Source organism: Hylobates moloch, unplaced genomic scaffold (genome assembly GCF_009828535.3).
Source record: "Hylobates moloch isolate HMO894 unplaced genomic scaffold, HMol_V3 SCAFFOLD_11, whole genome shotgun sequence".
Classification (NCBI taxonomy): Eukaryota; Metazoa; Chordata; class Mammalia; order Primates; family Hylobatidae; genus Hylobates; species Hylobates moloch.
Genome location: NW_026652286.1, coordinates 24280882 through 24287638, shown reverse-complemented (window position 1 = coordinate 24287638; position 6757 = coordinate 24280882). Strand labels below are relative to the sequence as shown.

Sequence of the window (6757 nt, the reverse complement as noted above, 5' to 3'; positions counted from 1 at the left end):
TGAGGCAGGAGAATCGCTTGAACCCAGGAGGTAGAAGTTGCAGTGAGTCAAGATTGTGCCACTGCATGCCAGCCTGGTGACAGAGCAAGACTCGATCTCAAAAAAAAAAAAAAAAAAGAAAAGAAAAATAAATACTTCTGAAGCAGAGGCACAGAAGCCATTATTTTGAAAAGAAAACTTGGGGTTAAGCAGTATCCTAACAATAACGACATGGGGATTACTGTGGCTCATTGATGGAAATGATTCTCATAATCTGGTGAAATCATTCAAGTGGAATTTACATAGACATTCTGTAGTTGCTCTTAAGTCTTAAGAAATTTGAAATAGTACTTTTGGACTTCAAAACCTTCAGCCAAATAGTTAAAGGTGGGATAAAAACAATTTTACATTTTTTCTATGTCATCTGTATATGGTGCTTTATTTATTAAACACTGATATCAAATTGCCCATTCATTGCTTATTGTTTTATACCAGGAATAGCATACACCTAGATTAAATGCTACCACTTCCTTTCCAACCTAAAACTCTACTTCAGCATCCTTTTCAAAATCAGCCAGCCCACTGACCCTGCGAAGCCATCCTGGCTGTCCTCCCAGGTCCTGATGGGTGGGGAAACTGCCCTGAGGAGGCTGGGAGGGGAGAGCATGATGCTGAACTTCTGTGCAGCCCCCAACTGCAAGCAGAGGAGCATGTGGTTGGACCTGGTCTTCTTCAAGTTCCTGCAGTATCAGGCCAGAGCCCAGAAGTGAGTGAAGAATTGTTGGAGAGCAGACTTAGAAGATAAAATGCCTGACCAACTAAATAAACATAATTGATCATGTGCCAAATACTTTGAGACCTCTGTGATCTGTAGAAATGTAAATTTTGAGAAACATCAGAAAAATTCAGAATGATTGGGTTATTTTATTTCTCAAAATTAATTGAGGCAGATATTTGTGAAGTAATTGAGAGAGTCCTTATAGGACTGTTCTTCAATACAATGCAATACCAACAATATTTGTTCTTAGCAATCATTTAAACAATTCAAATAATAGACACAAAAAATGAATGAAAGAATTGAATGAAGATGAAATCAAGACAGTGAAACGGAAAAATTTATGAAACTTCTGAACAGGAACAAAAACATAAACTAACAACAGCAACGCTTAGAACCCCACTGCAGAAGAAGGGGATGAAGAGCAAGATGAGGACATCTTACCTGTGACCCTTGAAGACAAGGAAAACAAAGAATGCCTAAAATCTCTATTTGAAGTCTTGATTGTTATGGGATAGCAAAATGTGTCACTGAATGGACATGAAGCTAATGAAATCACAGGAGGTCTCTTTACTCAAGATAACTTTCGAGCACTGCTAGAGTGCCTGATAAATTCTGGTGCGGAGGTCCTGAGAAAGCACTTTGTGACAACAGCAGTTAACACATTGTTATGTTCAAAAACACAGCAGAAACAGATGCTAGAGATCTGTGAGGGCTGTATTCAGGGAGAAACTCTCAGAGAAGTGAGAGACTCACACTTCTTTTCTATTATCACTGACAACGTAGTGGACACAGCAGGAGAGAGCATCTAACCTGTGTTGGTGAGGTTTATTGATGAATCTCATAAACTGAGAGGAACTTGTAGATTTCCTGGCTTATGAAGCTGATGCAGAAATTTTGGCTGTGAGATTTTACACTGTGACAACTGAGAAGCAGGGACTAAATATGGAGTATTGTGGTGGCCAGGGTTACATTGTTTCTAGTGGATTTTCTTCCAAAATGAAAGTTGTCACTTGTAGAGTTTTAGAGAATTCTAGAAGCGACACTCCGCAAGCTATCTACACACTCTGACTTTATTGTGCCTTAAATATGTGTTGGGCTAAATCAGTGGCTGTTATTTGAGTATCTGCTGCATTAGGAACAATTGAGGAAGTTTATTCTTTTTACCGCAGATCACCACAACTGCTTGTAGAACTTTACAATGTAATTTCTATTTTTTTCAGAACAATGAAGAAAGGGGTAAACAAACTGAAGGGAATTTGCCATTCTCAGTGAACAGTCAGGGATGATGATTCTGAAATTTTAGTGGACTTCCTGTAAGCACTTGTTTTATGTTTAGATGGTATAAGTAGTGACACAAATATTAGATGGTATAACAGTATAGCTGGCCAAGCATTTGTACTCTGCAGGGTAGTAACAGATTTTGATTTCATGGTTACTATTGCTGTTCTTTAAAATGGCTTAACTTTTACAAGAGCCTTGGGAAAAAAATCTCCAGGGGCAAACCTCTGATGTCTTCTTTGCAGCCAGTAGTTTGACTGCTGTATTGCATTCACTCAATGACGTGATGGAAAACATTAAAGTTTATGAGAAGTTTTAGTTTGAGGAAGCCATGAATTTGGCAGCCAAACTTGGTATTCAGATGAATCTCCCTGGGAAATTACACAGAGCTCAGCAAGGTAACTGGGAATCTCAACTAACCTCTGAGTTACTGTAAAGAAACCTAAGTGTTCCAACAGTGGAGCACATTATTCAGGTACTTAACGATATATTCCCAGAACAGCATCTCAGAGCCCTTAAATGCTTAGCTCTGGGATCCTCAGTCACGAGATGACTCAAATTTCATACATCAGAGGAACACCATGCCGACATGTACAGAAGTAACTTACTTAGTCCTGGCAAGCTCTCAGCTGAGCTTCATTGTTGGAGAATCAAATGGAAGCACATAAGGGAAGATATAAAGCTTCCATTCACCATTTATGAAGTCCTCTATCTGCCTGACATCAAGTTGTTTCCTAGTGTGGATGCATTGCTGTATAACCTGTGTATTATTTCTGTGATGAAGGTTGAGAATGAGTGATATGAAAGCACACTTGAGGAACACTTTGACCGACCAAACTTAAGAGTAACCATGCTTTGCATAACACAAATTTTGATATGAAACATGATCTGAATGTAATGGTGGACACATATATTAAAGTCCATACAACTATGTCAGGACTTCCTACAGATAATTCAAAAACCATTGAAAATACCTAGGGGACTTTTAAAAATAGGCTTTCTCACATTTGATACTTGGAAGAAAAGCCTTAAGGTGTATGTAGGCCACTTAATAACTAAATATCTTTGCCTGTAGGCCTCCCTTGACTATATTAGCCATTGATAATCTACCTATTTAAATGATCCCTAATTAAACTCTCGTGCTTTGAAGACCTATCTGTTCTTCCAGAAAATAACATGGAAGTGCCATGTTTGAGTTCTGTGTGATCTCATGTAGTGGCACTCTGGAATTGTTTTAGTGAAGTGATTTTAGACATGACACTTATTATTACAGTGGATCTCTAGTTCTTGGGTATTGACAATTCTTTGAAGAAATATATTTTGAGGAGGGGTGGGAGAAAGGAATACATTTTATAAAATGTTACAGTGAAGCCCACAATTGATCTTTGACTAATAGTAGATTTTAGTATGTTGTTAAACATCTGTAGTGATCAGTTACCAAAGAGAAGCTTGTGAGCTTGCCAAAAAAAGGATTTCACTGTAGATTTTGTCTCTCTCAAATGAACTTAAAGGAATGAATTACAGTTAAAATTAGAATAGAATAGCCTGCCATTGTTGTTCAACATCTGGTTGTTGCTGTTTACATTCTTTAGTGGAGCTTACATCTTCCTAAGCTTTGTAGCAGGTATATGTTGAAGACTTCTGTTTCATGGTTAAGGCAGAACCAGAGGCCGGGGTACTGACAACTGACTTGTCTGTTTTTTTCTCTATTTTTCCATGACTATATCTACCATCTCATCTTTGTTTATAAGCAAAACCTGGGAAACTTACAAAAACAAGTGCTTTGTTGTTTATCTAGAAATAATATGGAAAATTTTATTATTATTTGTGGTGAAAATCAATTTGCATAGGTTATTTCAATCTAAAGGTGAACTTTATTTTTTAAAAAGTCAACTCTTTAGGCAGGCAACAGTAAACATTTAGAGATGGCATTTGAGTTGACACTTGTGCACTATATTAACATAATATTTGGACAAAAAGAAACGTAAGGAAACATTATAATATGTGCTTATTATTTTACAGTGGTCTGTGGGGGAAACAGGAATCCACCAAACACAAATCTGAAATGACTATATGATAGGAGAACAAAGATAGCAGTACTTACCAAGACATGCAAATGTATTTTTATCAGATCTTCCATAGCCTCAGGGTTCACTTTGCTGTACATGATAAATCAAAAATTCTCAGATCCGAAGGCCACCTCCTCTGCCCTCAACCTGGTACATAAGTCTCCTCTCGCTCACCTTTAGAAGTGAATATTCAGGTACTGCATTGGGATCTGCACAACCTTAGGGAGTTGTAGCTTCCTAAAGCAGCCCACTTTCATTTGGGGGCAACTTAAATTATGATTTAAAACAAAAACACCTGGGAGCAGTGGCTCACAGCTTTAATTTCAGTACTTTGAGAGGTTGAGGCAGGAGGATCCCTTGAACTCAAGGGTTTGAAACCAGCCTGGGAAGTATAGCCAGACCTCATCTCTACTAAAAATCAAAAAAAATTAGCTGGGCATGGTGGCGTGCACCTGTAGGGTCAGCTACTTGGGAGGCTGAGGCGATAGGATCACCTGAGCCTGGGAGGTACAGGCTGCAGTGCGATATGATGCCACAACTGTACTCCAGCCTAGGTGAGAGACTGAAACCCTGTATCAAAAAATGAAAATAAAAATGAATATTTAAAAAATCCTTTGGCTTCCTAACTTAGGCATAGGCCATCCAGATATTTGAACACAGGTGGTTGGTTTCCTTACTTATTTTATGTTTCACTCAATCCAAATTCTTCTCTGTCTGCAACTTAACAATTTATTTACTCATCTGTAAATGGAAAGTTTTATTATAGATTGTATATTTAGTTATTTGCAGGGTATTTTTTTGCAGTGGAATTAGTTATATAAAACAAAATACCAGCATTATATCCTTATAAATAAACTACAGACCCAAGGATATGCTGTGATTAGAGACAGAATGAAAATCGGAGAGCCCAACTACTTGGCTTCCCTTTCAGTCTTCATAGAAATCCTCCAGTACCTCAGGGAACGTCAAGGGCTTCATGATAGAAATAGTAAAAAATACCAAAGCATTGAACTATGAAATTTCCATCTAGTTTAAAATATTTATATATTTTATTAAGGTGAATTAGCTTCTTTTCCTTAGGTAGTCTTTATAGGTGACTCTGACTCTATTCAGCATCTGGGGCACTTTTCTGGATAAACCCCAGTGTGTCACATTGAGGGATCTATCTTAAAATGCTCCATTTAAAAAATAGTCAACTTCAAAATTGAATTTATGATATGCGAAAATGGTTGCTTTGCTGCCTTTTAATAGAAAAATAAGTCAATGAGAAATGGTTTACTCAAACATAATTCAAACACTGAAGATTTGACTATATAAATCATCATGAATAAAAATATAACACCACTTTCCTATTTATAAAACTGTTTATTCTCAGATATCTGAAAAATTTGAAAAACAAGCAGCACAGAAGAAGCAGTTCACATGATTTTCTATCTTCCATTGTCCTTAATTGATGCAAAACACAGACTATCCGATCTTCTGGCCTATATTTCAGTAAGCAAAGTATAGAGCAGGTGACCACCTTGATTTGTCTTCATAATATAATGTCTTATACATATAGAAATGATTTTAAAAATGATTTATTTGGATGTAAAGCACTCCTACTTCTGCTCATGATGATTACAAAGGATATAGTTGCACCTATTGGAGTGGCAATTTTAATTTTAATATTCTTTAGAAATGTTCACTATAAAAATTATGTGACACTTTCAAAACACTGAAAAAAATGTGTCTTAAACTTTTAAAGGGATGGAGTGAAACTTACTATTTTTACTAATAAACTTCAATCTCAATCAATGGTAAAATATCCAAGTTAGGGCCAGGCACAGTGGCTCATGCTGCAATCCCAGCACTTTGGGAGGCCCAGGTGGGCAGATCACTTGAGGTCAGGAGTTCGAGACCAGCCTGACCAACATGGTGAAACCTCATCTCTAATAAAAATACAAAAATTCCCTGGGTGTGGTGGTGGGTGCCTGTAATCCCAGCTACTATGGAGGCTAAGGCATGAGAATCACTTGAACCTGGCAGGCAAGAAGTTTCAGTGAGCCGAGATTATGCCACTGCACTCCAGCCTAGGAAACAGAGTGAGGCTCTGCCAAAAAACAAAAAAACAAAAAAAAAACAAAAAAAAAAAAACTGGGCAAGATGGCCAAATAGGAAGAGTTCCAGTCTGCAGCTCCCAGCAAGACCAACACAGAAGGCAGGTGATTTCTGCATTTCCAGTGGAGGTACTGGTTCATCTCATTGGGACTGGCTAGACAGTGGGCGTAGCCCACGGAGGTCAAGCAGGAGAAGGGTGGGGTGTCGCCTCACCTGGAAAGCCCAAGGGGTTGGGAAACTCCCTCCCCTAGCCAAGGGAAGCCTTGAGGGACTGTGCCGTGAGGAACAGTGCACTCTGGCCCAGATACTACATTTTCCCCAGTGTGTGCAACCCACAGACCAGGCAATTCCCTAGGGTGCCTATACCACAAGGCCCCTGGGTTTCAAGCACAAAACTGGGTGGCCATTTAGGCAGACACCAAGCTAGCCGCAGGAGTCTTTTTTTTTTTTTTTTGTACCACAGTTGTGCCTGGAATTCCAGTGAGATAGAACTGTTCACTCCCCGGAAAGGGGACTGAAACCAGGGAGCCAAGTGGTCTTGCTCAGCAGATCC

At 38.6% G+C, this 6757-nt stretch overlaps 1 pseudogene; it reads left to right on the top strand.

The window, feature by feature from the left end:
* The first annotated feature begins 647 nt into the window (after positions 1–647).
* LOC116477424 (52 kDa repressor of the inhibitor of the protein kinase-like) lies at positions 648–2209 on the top strand (annotated as a pseudogene).
* The last annotated feature ends 4548 nt before the right edge of the window (positions 2210–6757 follow it).